Raw genomic sequence first — 16,375 nt, 5'->3', positions numbered from 1 at the left:
CTTTTCTAGCTTCCCAGCACGTTCAAACGTAAGATATTCTATGCCCGGACTCGTAGAACGTTACCCTTTCGTTGGTTATTCAATCTTTTTCCCTTGGTCACTTCCACCCTGGCAGTTCCCTGCCAGAGTTCCGAATGGAGGATTAGTCCGAAATCGTTTGCCAATGAATGGGGTCATCACAATACCTTTCAATAACAGATCACGTGTTCTGTGGATACACATTATGTGTCTTTAATGCAATTGTTTCCATTGCCTTCTGCGTCCTCATGATGTTGATCATTTCTGATTCTTCCGCCTTTTAAAGTCAGTTCCCCACTTCAAGGACAAGTTAGTGCACAGAACATTTGTCTGCTCTTCGGCGCTCTTTGACAAAGCCTTTGGCAGAACGAGCGTAACTTGTTATGTCGGGACATTTCTCCCAACTAGAGAGCAATTTGTTCATACCGCCACTGTAGAGTGTTTGAATTTATGGATGGAGCCAAACCTACTTCTGCTTACAGCACTTCATCACTGTGTAAGTGAAGTATGTACTCGAATGTATTCTTTGCGTTCTCGAAACAGATGAGAATCGAACGGGACCAAGTCGGGATTGTACGGAGGATGGCCCACGACAGTGAATCCAAGGGTTCTGATTGTTACAGATGTCTCGGTGATCGTGTGTTGTATCGGACTGGACTTTCGTGGTGGAAACTTTCCATTTCCGTCAGTTTATTTTAGCATAATGTTGATATCTGTAGATTATGAACCGCAGCTGAAAGAACCAGATTGACTTAAATCCAATGAATAATGTGAATTCCACGTTATTCACCGTCTGTTGGAAATGCGATGAAGAGGTGGATGGCAGGCTATGAGCTACATGTATGCTCTCCCGTCCCGCTCCCCCACCCCCTCCCTACTCCTCTTTTAAATAATGTATACGTTAGTTATAGATTAAGCATTGTTATTGTTAATGTAATACAAGAAACTACAGTGGAAATATCAGTTAGATGTCGACTCTGTAAACAACTCGCATGTACTAGTGTTCAAACACAGCAGCAATGTCCTGCAGAGGGCTCGCCGCTTTTTGGCGGGTTCGTACTTGGCTACCACGGAGCTCCAACTTTTGCAGCATAATTTCTCTTCCGTGCTGCATCTCTGTCCTCTTGCTGTTCTTTCCCCCCCCCCCCCCCCCCCCCCCCCTTGGGGAACACGACTGGGATGTTTTTGGCAATGTGTTTTGCATTTTCATTAACTGACATCACAACAGTCTCTCCACTGTTTCTCTTTCCTTTTTTATTTCTTCGTTCTCCTTCTCTTATCCTTCCTCCGCTTCTTCCTCCCTGTGCGCTCCTGAAGGCCAGCCTACGTGTCTGACGCGTAACAGATGACTGGGTAAGGCGTAATTCCCAGTGACGGGTCGACAGGTAGGGTTCGCACGTACCCCTGATACAGGCCAGGCCCACGGAGGATGATTGCTTGAGCTGCAACGTTCCCAAATTGCCGATTGGTCCCTCTGTCAGGTGTTCGGAATGTGTAATCTGCGGTGTGAACAATCACCTAAGACGGGTGCACCTCCTTCTGAAAGGGGTCTCCCAGTTGGAAGGAGCGCGACATAGGACACACTGGCAATCATGAGGGATTTTCTCGCAATGAGCCAATCATCTTCTTCACAGTCAGTGTCTACTAAAAGTAAACGAAATGGAGCTCATGATTCAAAGACCATCCTAGCTGCACCACGGCTCCTCATGGTTTCCCATACTGAAGACAGACTACGAGAATTCCGTTTATTATTCAGAAAGGTGCTGATGAAATTGCCGGCCCTGTGAAGTGGTGCTCTCGTTTACACAACGGCACTTTGGTTTCGGAGACTACTTCTGATTCTCAAGCACAACAACTGCTTGCAGCTTCCTCCACGGCTATCCTGTACTTGTCAAGCCCATCGAACACTGAATTCTTCCCATGATGTTATGTACTCTTAGGCTGCTCGATGGTCCCACCGAGGCAGAAATCCAAACGTACGTTTCCGACCTGGGTGTCATTGCAGTGGATCACGTGATAAAAAAGGTCGATGCATCATTAGTGCCCACACACACTCTTTTTCTCACTTTCGATACAATGATGCTTATGTAAAAGATCAAAGCAGGCTATGAAGTTATCTCAGGTCAACTGTACATTTCGAACCTGATGCGCTGACAACCACACTCGTATGTCTTGCCAACACCTGGCCAAATGTGTAACCTGTGGTAGGGATGCTGATGGGGGCGATTGTCCACTTCCTTCTCCCTGCTGTATCAAATGCAATGGCAGCCATGCAGCCTCCTCCCGAGATTGTTCCATGTATCTCGATGAGCGGACTATCTGGGAGACCTGGATGAAGGAAAAAATGCCCTACCCGGTCGCTTACAAGTTTTTGGCTAGTCGAAAAGCCTGCATTCTACCATCCGACACTTACAATACCATTCTTGCTATACCTCGCTCCACAAAGGACATGGACACCCAGACATGCCACCTCAAATAGAGCACCACGGTTGTAAAATCGCCCAGTGTCTCAGCAGCAACCCAGTATCCTCCTTCAACGGTGCAACAAGCCACCAAACTTTCGCCTCATGGGGCGAAGTTACCTGCTACACAACTGGCAGGCCGGAAAGAACAGAGGGAGTACTCCCACAATGTTTCCTACGTCCCTCCTGCCAACACACAAATGAGGCTTCCTCTTCCAAACGGAAAGGCTTCAAGATATCAAACAAAGGCGAACGGTCTTCTCCTTCGCCAACTCCGAGATCCTCTTCGACAATGTTGCCACGTGATACCCTCACCCGCCCGACCTCCATGTCGGCGGTGCAAACCTAAAACCGTTTTACTGCCGTGGACTCCACAGACCGACAGAGGAGAATGCTGACATCCCTGTAGATCTCATGGAGCAGGATTGTCCAGCCTCTGCGTGCTGCAGCAGTGAGTCTTCCAAGGCTGGCACTCGGCAGCCGCCGAGGTGACAATCCTTCATTTTTTCCCTCCTTCCCTTTCCCCATCGTGACCCTCCTTCAGTGGAACGTTCACAGTCTTAGAGCCAACAAAGAAGAATTACGGCTGCTCTTGAAATCATAGTGTCCACTAGTTCTCGGACTAGAGGAAACAAAATTGCGTCCTCAGTCTTTGAGCTCTCTCATCCCTTTCCAGCCCACTCTGACCTTTCCCCCAGGGATGGCATTCCATTTCAAGGGGGAGTCATGCTGCTCATCTGGGATACTATTCATAGTCAACCCATTTCCCTGACTACCTGGCTCCAAGCTGTTGCAGTCCGCATTTTTCTTCCTCACTTCATCTTTCCCCTTTGCACCATTTACATCCCTCCGTCATTTGGTGTCACCAGGGCAGACTTACTCCAATTTATTAGGCAAGTCCTTCACCCGTTACTGCTGCTCGGTGACTTTAATGAGCGCCATCTTCTTTGAGGCTGTCCCAGAACCTGTCAGAGAGGTGCCTTCTTGGCTGATCTTCTCAAACAACTTAACCTCATCTGTCTAAACACGTCATCACCCACGTTCCTTTCTGTCTTCACACACACCTATTCCAATTGGACCTCTTCTTCTGTACTGCTCAGTTTGTCCATCGTCTCTAGTGGTCCGATCTCTCTGGCACGTCCTGGAGCGACCCTTTCCCTTGTGCTATCCATTTACTGACTCCTACCCCACCTATGCGCACATTCAGATGGTAGCTTTCTTGGGCCCACTGCAGTCTTTATTCAGCCCTGGCGACCTTCGGCAAACAACATTTCCCTAGTTACGATGAGCAGTAGAATATCTTACAAACGTTATCTTTACCGCCACAGAACGTTCCATTCCTCGCACCTCCTTTTTACCGGGCCGTGATCCGGTCCCTTGGTGGTCTCAGGCATGCTGCGACGCAATTGGCGCGCGTAGACGTGCTCTCCCCGTTTTTAACCGTCATCCTACGATGCAAACTACATTCGTTATAAACAATTGCGTGCACAGTGTCGTCTCGTTCTTCGAGATACCAAAATTCAGTTGGATTTCATTTACTAGTTCTTTTAACAGTTCCACTCCCTCCTCCGGCATGTGGGCCAACCTCCGACGGCTCTCTCGGACCAATTCCATCCCCCGGTTCCCAGACTCACCGTAGAACACGATGTCATAGTGGACCTTATTGCTGTCTCCAACACTTTGAGCCGCTATTTCGTGGAGATTTTGAGCTGCACCCACTATCGCCTTGCCTTCTTCCATAGGAAACGAGTGGAGGAGGCACGGGCAGTACCCGTAACAGAATCGTGAGTGCTACAATGCCGCCTTTATTATTAGGGATCTAGATCATATTCTCACTCAAGCCCATGTCTAGGGGGGTGGGGGCAGACCGGGGTATCTGCCCAGGGCGGCAATTCAGATTCAAATGATCGAAGAAAAAGAAGTTGTTTTACAAATCCCAAGCATCCAGGACACGTTGGTCTCTTGATTATTCATATGATTTTGAAACACATCCTTACTGGTTTTTGAACATTTTTAACACATTCTAAGTTGATTTATGAACGAATCTTTAGTTGATGTTTGAATGCGTGCACAGTGTACATGATGCCTTTGCCAGGGGAATCCCCACTGCATCTAAAAATAAAGAACTTTCCCGCAGACAAAAGTGGATGGTGCTACATGCGCTGTCCCGCATAAACCCTAACGGGTGAGTGCCAATCGCTGTTTGTTTATGTGGTTGACTGGATGTGCGAATGATCAGCGTTGCTAAAATTATTTGCGAAATCCATGGATACACAGAATTTTTGTAGGCGGAGCTTAAGGTTAACACTGAGACCCTGATTGATCAGATGAAAACACAGCCAGATAGTTTTTTTTAAACCAACTTCAGTAAATTGTAGTAAGGAGAAGTTAGGAGGTAGTTGCTTCCGAGACGGCGAGCTGGATGGAGCTGCGGCGGCCGCCGTCCCCTGACGAATACCGACAAGGTAATGAACGCATGCGATGCCGCATTTTTGAGCGCATAAGGCTTCACTCAGAACTGCAGAAGTCTCATCTGTCACATCCCCTTTTTACGTAATACTAGTGTCGATCGTCAATTGAAGCTCATGGTATTCACATTTGCTACGTAAGTTAAAATCTGGAACACGATGATTTATATAATTATTGAGAAGCCACATCAGCCACTGTAATTTACGACAAGTTAGATAAGTAATTAAAGATAATTGAGGGTCACTGTAGACCATTTTGATAGTTTTCTCTTTTGTGAAACTTAATTTAAACCTAGATTATAGATGTGATATGGCATAGGTCATCCTTCGATCCATTGTAGAACTTGGAAACCCATTCAGGCAATATTCGTTCACATTTTTGTTGAATGCAGTTGGTTTTTATCATCCTGTATTAAAACATTTCCTTTTATCAATAGCGCAATTTATAAACAATGTTTTGTGAGTAGAATAAAATTTCCAATGGTAAACATAACTGCTTTTTCGACGTTATTTTAACAGCTAATTAAAAGTAGGAAAGCCTTGAACCCCTTCCACTAAATTTAGTTAGTATTAAGGTTCTTTTACAGGGAGTGCAGTGGAGCAGTCGCTGAAATCATTAAGTATTTGGTTACATCATCGCTAGTCTCACTGAACTCTTCTGAACTCTACATGCCATGTGTGGTCTGGCGTCTCCTTCCCAGCAACAGGTCCCAGGTTCGAACTAGTCAATTCCCTAAAAAACACGCTCAGAGCATCGTTGAGCGAATGTGGTAGGGAGACACGACTTAGAACAAACAGAAACCACGCAGAATGTTAGAGAATGGCGACCCTGCCAGGATGGTAAAATACCATGATTGAAGGTCGACCACATGCCTAACTAGGTCAGGAAAATATCCTGTTGAAAAATTTTCTCCTAAAGTTATAAATAGTCGAAAACAGTAGCTGCAGCGATAGATAGTAAGAAAGTATTCAATAGAACGTGAGACATTCTAGCAGAGACAATAACATAATTAAGTTATGAATTTTAATATTGTTAGAATTAAGTTTTCTCTCCAATTCAAGCGCACAGGTGGCGGATACATCGTTGACAAGTTGGTTCTGACCCAAAAAGTAAGTGAATTGTTTGTCAAGTCGTGTGTGCCAAAAGTTTATGAAACGCGTGAGATCGTATGAGCGCATGTTGACGCGAAGTAGGGCGCGTGAATTGCTTTTAAAACAGGAAATAAGGGATTCGGAAAGATTAGCAATGGCAGATCGAGACCTTGACCGAATTGAGTTAGAGACCCAACATGAAGATGGACAGAGAACAGAGGACAGTACAACAGACGATGCAGTATCGCGAGAAATAGGACAGATAACGCACCATAACGAGGATAATGTACGCCAAGGCACAGAAAACCTAGGTCAGCATACGACAGAGGCGCAGGAAAGTGGAGAGACAGCCGATGAGGATTCTAACTTGCGTCTTGAATACGTAGAACCCGTAGTACAAGTAATTAGAGCTCCCTCACCACAGAGTACAAGGAATTCGAACAGAAACGTGTCACCGCACAGTTCAATGCAATCGGTTGCAAACCAACAATTGGGCGAAAACGCAGAGAGTAGGACGTCGGAAGAAAACGCAATAGGACCCACCAATCTGGCAGAATTATTACAATTAATGACGGAAACCATGACAAGACAAAATAAAGAAATTGCGAACCAAATTAAAATTCAGAATGCAGAAACGACGAAACAAATTGCAGAAACCACGAGACAAATGCGTGATATTAAAGAACAAAACAAAAAAATTCAGTTACACCTAAGTCGTACTGAAGACGAGGCAAAAGAATCTCGAGAAGTGATAGGAAACTTAATAACAGGTCACAATCAATTGAGAACAGACATTGACAAGGTACAAGCGGACGTACAAACATTGCGTAATGACACTCAGGACGAGATCAAAACATTACGTAACAACACCCAGGGAGAAGTCAAGAAACTAGAGAAACAGATAAACGTAATTACTAGACAAGCAGCAGGTACAGCGCGTGAAACTGTTGAAAACAGTGTGTTACGCAAACGTATCACAAAAGCAGCGCTAAGAAGATATGATAACCGCATCATCAAAATAGAAGCGCAAACGAAGCGACAATTTCAGAAATTGCGAACAGAGTTGTTGCAAACTATCGAAGAGCGAAGTGAACAGGATCGAACAAGCACTGAGTCTGCAACCACATCCGTATCTGTAACAGCACCGGAAAAACAAGCAATTGACGAAGATATCATGCATTTTCGATTCCAATCACAGGCGGAAAATAACATACGTGAAATCAGACAGCCTGCAGCGCAACCAACACGTTTCGAAATTCTTGATGAACAAACGGCACCACAAACACATGCGGGACCACAAATATGTGTTTCAAGACAGTTTGGATCGTGCAATGAAGCGGCAAGGTTGGCCAGACAAGATACCCAACCAATACGTGACAATGGAAAGCCAGGTCGCGAAGAGTACAGTGCAATGCTTTCAGCTACACGTTCACAACCGATGGAAGAAAATTATTGCGTACCACTCCAACGATACTACGCAGAAGTACGCGAAAGTTACAGTGGACAATATCCAATGGATCTACCACAACCGGAAAGAACGACGGGAGAAATGATCAGAAACAAAAGTGGCGAAGAATCGCGAATTTCATATGGAACTATGACGAAGTACGACAACGATCATTTCCTCACAGTCAAAAAATTTCAACACTTTCGAGAAGGAAACTCATTACATCCACGAGCTTTTATTGATCAATTCCGAGTAGGATTACCAGAACACTGGACGCTAGCACACAAATTAGACTTTATATGTGCACACATGTCAGGAACAGTCGCAGAAACCATGCAAAATGTTGCAGCGACATGCCGATCGGACGAAGATTTCAAAGAGAAGTTTCTCTTACGATATTGGTCCAGCGAAGCACAGAACAGAGTGAAGTACGAATTAATACAAAACCCATATTTTGAAAATTCCGGAGAGAAGAATCCCGTGAAATTTTTCGAATTAATGGCAAAGAAAAATCAATGCTTAGATGTACCATACAGTGACGGAGAGTTGATTAAATTATGCGTGATGAAGTTACCATTGAAATACCAGCAATCATTAGTAGGTCGCGGAGGCAATGACGTCGAAGCATTTAAAAGTATTCTAAGGGAACTAGAGTTCATATTTTCGGAAGATGACGCAAGAAAAAGACGAAGCGCACGTGAAAACAAAAGCAAAAAGCAGTGGAATCCACAAGACACAGTACGAAGAAACAATAATTACGAACCACGTGATAACTTCGCACCAAGAAACGACAATAGATTTCAACAAAGAACCGGTTATGGATTTAGAAGAGAATATGGCAATAACTATAATTCACCCAGGAACGGCAATAACTATTACAGAGGGAATAACGACAACCGGAACGGGTACTGGAGCGCCAATAGACCGACAAATTATCAACAAAGAAACCAAGATCAACAAGCGGAGCAAGAAAAGAGAATACAGATAGAAGAGGTGGAGGTAAGACCACCAAACCCCGAAAAACGTTCGAATTGACAGCTAAGCGCCCATGCCAAAGGGAATGACGCACCGACCCAGGACAATTGCAGCACCTTCTACAGAGAAGTAAATACCTTAACACGAGAAGAGAAGAAGGAAGAAACAAATCCGCAGGGACCAAATGAAAACGAAGACAGGAAAATAACAATATCGTGTTGGGACGAAATTAATTGGGAGAATACTGACGAGGAAGATGAATTACCAGAGGCATGCACAACGAATGTAGGAGTAAAGGACGAAGTAATGAGTATTGCAAAGCTATTTGAGATGGAAACCAGGGAAAGCGAATTCAATGAGGATAATGCGCAGTCGACAGAAGTTGAAAATAAGTTACTAGTGGGCACACAACCCAGCGTATATAATGAAGGAAGTTATGAAGCGATAATTAGAGCATTTAGATGCGATTATGTGGAAGTAGCGACGAAGAAGGAGAAGATAGACGAGGATGAGGAAAAAGTAGAGGATGTTGAAGAAAGCGTAAATGAAGGAAGAAATAGAGAAGAGGAAGTAAAAGAGAGAGAAGTAGCAGTCGAAGCTTATCCTACAGAAAGTTCGAATTCACAAGGGAAATTCCTGAAAAGACTCATGTATGATTCAGTGGAGGATTCGTTGATGCAAGAAGAAGAAGAACAGAACCAACCCTTTCAAATTCAACCAATTGTGAAGGCCATGGTAAAGCATATCCCAGTCAATATTGTAATTAATAGTGGAAGTGAACTGACTGCGACCTCAGAAAATTTATTCATGCAGTGTAATGCCAATGAGGAATTGCCAGTTCTGAAAACACGTAAGATTAAAGTAAGAGGCCCTATTAGAAACAATGCTGCGGAAGTTACGAGACAAACAAGGTTAACGCATTCGTGTCAAGGTGAAAAGATCAAAGCCGACTTCATGATTATACCTAAACTAACTGTAGATTTGATTATAGGCGCAGATTTTTGAAATGAGAGATGAGCGATAATAGATAGGGGAAATGTAGCGTAACATTCGAGAATGTCACACTTCTCTTTGAGCAAAAGCTAAAATTAGAAGAAATACCAGTTATAAACAAACAATTAAGAATGATGCAAGATAAAGAGGATGAAGAATTAGAATGGTATGCACGAAAGGGGAAACCTTAGGACTTCACCATGTGAGCCACATCAAAAAGTTTGAAGATTAATTTTATTACTGGTAAATAATCAGCACAATATTTCAAGATTATGTTGCAGATAAGATCGCCAGGAGAAAGAAGAATGAAGAGAGAGGAAGGTGGGAAAAAGAAAGTAGTTTCAATAAAAACAAAAACAAAAATAACACCAATAGTACCATAGATTAAGGTGAAGGGATAAAGCGTAGATAGTCTAACAGCATGAAATACTAAAATGCTATACACCACGACACTACACAAAAAATAAAAAACGAATTTGAGGATTCTTGTAGATGTTAAGACTCAAAATATCTTAGAATTGTAACATGGAAAGGGTGCCGAAATTTGTAAAGCTTTTTAAGAAGGTGTAAAACAATGTAGGTACTAGACATATGTTAGATGATTATAAGTAAAACTTTTTGTAAGAACCATTGTAAAAACTCCAGCAAAGACCAGATGCAATGACCCACAAGTTGCAACATGAGAAGTATCAAGAAAGAAAAGGACGTAACTAGCAAGACACGATTCCTACAAGGCAGAAGCGTTGAGAGAAGGGAAAGGACAGCAAGACCAACAGAGGGCCCTTGTATCTGATGTGGGCAGTAAACCTGCCCGCTAAGCGGAACCCTGCTGTGACAGAACACGGAAGGTCAACAGGGTCTTGGGACTCAGCGGAGCGAGCAAGAAACGGCCTGACGAGAAGACCACTTGGGCAAGCCACCACTGGCAAAAAAATATGTGTAAAAGTCACAATACTGCTATTAAACAGCACACAGATGCACGAAACTGAAGAAAAATTCCACAAAGTAAAAATGACATGCCCAAACAATTTATCAAACTGTTACTAAGAGGAGAACTTCAAAGCGACTAGTTATCAATAAATATTTCCATATCCTACCCAGAGAAGAACCAAGAATCAAGTAAGAAGCAGAGAAAAAGCAGGAAGAACAGAAGTTGAAGATTCGCAAGATTGAGACCAAGAAAGAAGATGAGTGAAGAATAGACGACATACCTTCCCAAATCCCTATCCTATTGTAAACTAGTCGTCTGCGAAGCATTACTACAAAAAACGACCGCTTTCAGCGACACATAACGATGACTTTCACGCATACAAAGTCAGTAAACCACGAGATTCTGCACTCACAGTTCCATTCCATTATGGGACCTCCACAACAGCAACACACACTTGCAAAACCAACAAGGAACGACGAACGAAGCTGTACATCAAATACTTGCCCACATCCATCTCGCTCAAGTCCATCACCCTCGTGTAAAAACATTTGCCAACCTCATGCTTAAACATTCATAGGATTGTGTGAATGTGTGAAATCAAATTATGTGGTGTAGGAATTGTGCAAAAGAAATGTGTCAAAAACTAAATAAGTTAAGCACACCAGACAGCTAATGAACTACAAAATAACAGTCATTGACTATGGACTTAAGTAAAAAATAGATTATCGATAAAAATAAGTCATTAGTTCTGAAATGGACAGTATATAAAGAACAAAAGTAAGGCATAATAAACACTAAAACTATATGCCACTTATTTTCTCCTCATAAAAATAAAAGAATAACTATATTTTACTTATTTTCTCCTTATAAAAACAAAGAATAAAAAATTATCTTGTTGGATGTTTTCCCTTTTTTTTTAACATTTGTACCATTTGTTAGGATAATATCTCAATACTTGTGTATGTATATTTCTTTGTCAAAGCAATTCTTGGAAATAATTCTTATTTGTTAATGTAACAATGTTGAAATGAGTGTCTAGAAACAAAAAGATTTTAATTGTACATGATATTTAGAAAATGTGTTAGGAATAGATTTTACTTAATTACTACATTTATAAAAATAAAAAAAATTTCTAAGAAAATCGATGTGAAAGACTCCTCACTTTCGATAACAAACTTCTTAAAAAACAAACTTCACATTTAAATAAAGAAAAAAATAATTAAAAAATAATAATTATAATAGAATAAAAATATTCTTCTCTTGTCAATAGAAACATATTTTTGAGAATAATGTGGAAGAATACAAAAATATAAATTAGTAATACAAACTAGCATAGAACCAGAATAATGTGGCTGAACAGAAGGCAACAAAATTTAGATAAAGGAATAATTTTTTGACTGACTTAGACAACGATTCAATCATTGCCTAAATTCAGTGCAAACATTAAGTTCGAAGGGTGGTGATATGTAAGGTGTCAGGCAAATCCAACGCCTTCCATGAAAACCCTGACATGATAAGCAAATCCAGTAGTATCTCACATAGCTCTGAATAAATCATGACATTAAATTAACCAAAGTAATACGAGTAACGAGTGAGCAAATGGAATACCACAGACTAACACAAGAATGCCTAAATGCATGTCATACCTTCCCACCGTGAGACAGATGCAGCTCCGAGGGGAGAAACAAGAACAGAATCCGAGAGCAGAATGGTGACGGCCCTACGATAAGGGTCGGACACCCACGTCGCCAGCTAACCACCAGGACCACCACCTAGCCCATGTTAAAAGCTAGAGCCCTCCAGAAGAACAGTATAGATCTTACGATAACACTAAAAGGGCCACACCAGCCGCAAGTTTTAGTGTGAGACTTTTATGCGTCTCTGTTACGTTGCAAACGTTAAAAACATTGCCGCACCACGAAAAGTATAACGTTTCTCATTGGATAGACATAATTTTTGTAGGCAGAGCTTAAGGTTAACATTGAGACGCTGATTGATCAGATGAAAACACAGCCAGATAGTTTTTTTTAAACCAACTTCAGTAAATTGTAGTAAGGAGAAGTTAGGAGGGAGTTGCTTCCGAGACGGCGAGCTGGATGGAGCTGCGCTGGCCACCGCCCCCTGACGAACACCGACAAGGTAATGAACGCACGCGATGCTGCATTTTTGAGCGCATAAGGCTTCACTCAGAACTGCAGAAGTCTCATCTGTCACATCCCCTTTTTACGTAATACTAGTGTCGATCGTCAATTGAAGCTCATGGTATTCACATTTGCTATGTAAGTTAAAATCTGGAACCTGATGATTTTTTCTGTTATATAATTATTGAGAAGCCACATCAGCCACTGTAATTTACGACAAGTTAGATAAGTAATTAAAGCTAATTGAGGGTCACTGTAGACAATTTTGATAGTTTTCTCTTTTGCGAAACTTAATTTAAACCTAGATTATAGATGTGATATGGCATAGGTCATCCTTCGATCCATTGTAGAACTTGGACGTTCACATTTTTGTTGAACACAGTTGGTTTTTATCATCCTGTATTAAAACATTTCCTTTTATCAATAGTGCAATTTATAAACAATGTTTTGTGAGTAGAATAAAATTTCCAATGGTAAACATTACTGCTTTTTCGACGTTATTTTACCAGCTAACTAAAAATAGGAAAGCCTTGAACCCCTTCCACTAAATTTAATTAGTATTAAGGTTCTTTTACAGGGAGTGCAGTGGAGCAGTCGCTGAAATCATTAAGTATTTGGTTATATCATCGCTAGTCTCACTGAACTCTTCTGAACTCTACATGTCATGTGTGATCTGGCGTCTCCTTACCAGCAACAGGTCCCAGGTTCAAACTAGTCAGTTCCCTAAAAAACACGCTCTGAGTGCCGTTGCGCGAATGTGGTAGGGAGACACAACTTAGAACAAACAAACCACTCAGAATGTTAGAAAGTGTACAGTGTATCATGTTTTAGTGTGTTTTTTTTTCTTTAGTTAAGCTTGCGTAAATGTTCGCAAAAGCTGTGTTGTGTTACTTCGTCTTATTTATTTTGGCATTATCTTTTTCTTTATGTGTCATTGTTTTTTTGTAAGAATGAAGAAGTGTTTTCTCTTAATTCTATCCTTGGTATTTAATATTATTACCCCAAAAATGTGTTTTTGAATGTTACTTAAAGAAGAAAAATACTGCACAAATCATTTTGTAATTTTACATATAAAAGAAATAAATAGACTTTCCATGAGTTTGTGAGATTATATAACTATACTAACTCAGTTTCTTTACAAAAGGTTTAAGGTATCTATAAATTGTGGACTTTACATACATAATAAAAATAATTACTCCCACAAGAAAGGAAAAAGGTACTTTTAAATTATAATTTCCTTAACTCTACCTTTGTGTTATATCAGTCTCTTCCCTTTTTTTTGCTGCATCAGTTTCTGTGCCGACGATCCCCACTGAAATACTGGAAGGTGTCAACTCATTCGTATGGGTGTCACAAATCATGAGAGAAGCACTCTAGCATGCAATGCCAGGTCTTACTTGTTGACATTGTCATCATGGAGTGGTACTTTTAACCGATGATGATGACTGTGGTTTACTGCATAAACAGTGATGTCTTGGTACTCCTTTGCTGTTACACCTGGGACTGTGTGGCAGTTCAATGATTGTAGTTGACTACCGACGATCGTCACCCAATATTGTGCTGTGACGTCTTCGTACTTCACACCTGGTTCGGTATGGCAATTTGATTATGTGGTAGGGAGAATACTGTTCATTTTGCTGAATCTATTTCTAAATAATGTTGGTTGGTACTACTTAATATTTCGTTTGAGGTTTGCTTGTATTTGTTTGACGATTCAAGGTTTATTTTTAGAGAGGTGGTTGTAGTAGTTGCTGTGCCTCAAAGTTCATGGAAAGACGTTTCTAGCAATTTGCTTTGTAGGATAGGAAAGAAAGGTATCTTGCTGTCTTCTGCCCTTCTTCATCTTGCATCTTCTGTTCTTCTCTTCTTTCTTGCATTCTTCTGTTCTTCTTGGGCTAGGAATATGTGAATTTTAGTGTAGGAGTGATATAAGATTTGTAGGATCTGACTGCCTTTCCAACTGTTACTTGATGAGTTTGTGGATCTTAGTAATTTTTTGTACCTTTATTGTCGTCTCGCCATATTAGGATTCTCCCCACACGCTTCTGTTGTGTAGCAGTGTCGTGACATATGAAATGTCCATGTTGCACGTTGTCCTCCTAAAGTCCAACCTGGTTGCAACCTGCATTTCCAGTGTGGTGTTGGTCTTCATGTTGTTGTTATTGCCCTAAGTGCTTTCTCAACATGTCTATACCCTCTCCGTCGCTATCTCGAAGCATCTGGTGTTAAGGGAGCTGGTGATTGGTGTTGGTGGCGATGTCCCTCTGACGCATAGAAATATTTACAATTTTTGTTTTACATATATTTATTTACAAAAAAACTCTGATTTTATATAATGCAAAAATTTTCTGATAGTAGCAAAAATTATTGTATGTGTATGATTTCTTTTCTTTGTTCTAATTATGTCCTACTGCTTGTTCATTCTTTTAATTGTTGTGTACAATTTATTGTTTGTGTGCATGTTGTAGTGTACTTGATACTACAAGATATTGTCAGTGTGTATCGTGTTTCTTTTTCTTCTGTTTCATGTGTTACTTTGTTGATTCTTAATTTATTTTTTGATTTACTGGTTAGTATAAGATTGGGTGGACGTTAGTTTGCCTAACCTCTTCCACATTTTTCCATTCAATCTTTACGTTTTGCAGTATTTGATGGCCTAATTTCTACATCTAGTTTCTCTTTGCTGTGTTGTTCTTGTCTCTGTGTTCCATAATTTCCTGTGTAATCATTCGCGCCTTGGTCTCGCCAGTTACTGTTTCTAACATCGTGACCTCTTTCAAAGTACCCTTGACCGTTGGCATTTTGATTTATTAATCCATATTCGCCACTGTATGGGTGTCCATTACCGTTCCTATTTCGGTACCAAATATTCTGGTTATCGTTTCTATGCCAATTGTCTCCATAGTGCCACTGTCCTCTTCTGTTAAACTGCCTGAAATTATTGGTGTTAGGATTACGATTTTTATTATTGTTGTTGTTGGAATATTCGTCCCTAGTCCTCTCCTTTTGCTGTTCCCTTTTCTTTTTTTTTTTCTTTCGCCTCGTTTTCCTTAAACATAAATTCAAGATCCCTTAAAACCTCTGAATTCTTCGGTATTTTCATTTTTTCCTACTATTGCCTGTTGATACTTTACCGGTAATTTCATTCTACACAGACGTATTAGCTCTCCGTTACTGTATGGTTTGTCTAGGCATTGATTCTTTTTGTCCATTGTATCAAAGAATTTTACCACGCGTTTCTCTGCTGAGTTTTCATATGGTGTCATCTGAAGTAACTAGTATTTAATTTTGTTTTGCGCCTCCTTCGACCAATATCTTTCGAGAAATGCTGTTCTGAACTGTAGGTAAGACGTAAAGGTAGCCGCGATCTTTTGCATCACCTCTGCTACTGTCCCTGACATGTGTGCACAAATGAAGTCAAGTTTGTGAGCTACGGTCCAGTGGTTTGGTAAGCCTACTTGAAACTGGTCGATGAATGTGCGTGCATGCAAGCTACCGCCTTCTTCCTTGAAATGCTGAAATTTTCTAACTGTAAGGATGTGGTCTATATCATATCTACTCATAAATCCGGTTTTTGGATGATTCATGGGCTCAAATAATCTGCCATTGCTTGTGTCGTCGTGTTTATTCTCTGGTAATCTACTGTCTGTGTGCCTATTCTCAATTTCCTGACTCATATCCGTGTCATATCGTAGAATTGGTGAACAAAAGTGTTGTTCGTGTGTTTCTACTCTCGTCGTTCGTGGTGTAGTACCTGTGCTGCTATTATGTTGTGTCATTGGATTTACTGTAACTGTGCTGCTATTATGTTGTGTCATTGGATTTACTTGTTCAGTTGCCTGTCTTTC

The sequence above is a fragment of the Schistocerca piceifrons genome, chromosome 1 (assembly GCF_021461385.2).
Source record: "Schistocerca piceifrons isolate TAMUIC-IGC-003096 chromosome 1, iqSchPice1.1, whole genome shotgun sequence".
In the NCBI taxonomy this organism is placed as follows: Eukaryota; Metazoa; Arthropoda; class Insecta; order Orthoptera; family Acrididae; genus Schistocerca; species Schistocerca piceifrons.
The sequence above is the reverse complement of the archived record's forward strand: the minus strand, read 5'-3'. Positions refer to the sequence as shown.